The following is a 671-nucleotide window of genomic DNA, read 5'->3' on the forward strand; positions in this document are numbered from 1 at the left end:
CTACTAGCGAAACATACATGAATAAATCACAGCAGCGCTAATATTTGATACCCACACGCCCATTGCCGACTAACAGCGCTCGCTCACACGATAACAAAGCGAACACTTCAGAGCTTCGGTGGATGATATTTACATTTTTCCCGACGCCGTAAAAAGAAGCGTAATTCAAGCTCGACACGCGATTCCGAGCCGCTGTGTAAAAGATCACCCGGGTATATAAATGCCCTTTTTTTATTACGAGTTTTATATCAAGTGTAACATTTTGCTACACCTTTTAATTTATGCTTCTGTTCGTGGGTAGTGTAATATGATAATGAAATTCGATATGTTTTGTGTCTTTTCTTTGTTAGTAATAGTTTATTTTAAAAAAGAAGGATTTCGGTGTTAAAGTTTCGGAGCTTCATCTCTGACAACACTGAAGCAATGCGGCATTTGAATTCAAGCATTTAAACATTACAAAGCAAATAATATAAAGCTATTTGAGCTTCTAGGTTAACAAAGGATCCTAGAAAGTACATATTTTCCGAGTATATGAAGATAGGCAAAACATTAAATATTTCTGTGCAGTGCAGTATGATCATGCTACAATATTAATGTTCTTCCTACACTATTACTATCGCGCTGCTTTATACTATGTTCTGATTTTGGAAATCAGAACCCCCTATTCTTCG

Source organism: Penaeus monodon, chromosome 30 (assembly GCF_015228065.2).
Source record: "Penaeus monodon isolate SGIC_2016 chromosome 30, NSTDA_Pmon_1, whole genome shotgun sequence".
NCBI lineage: Eukaryota > Metazoa > Arthropoda > Malacostraca > Decapoda > Penaeidae > Penaeus > Penaeus monodon.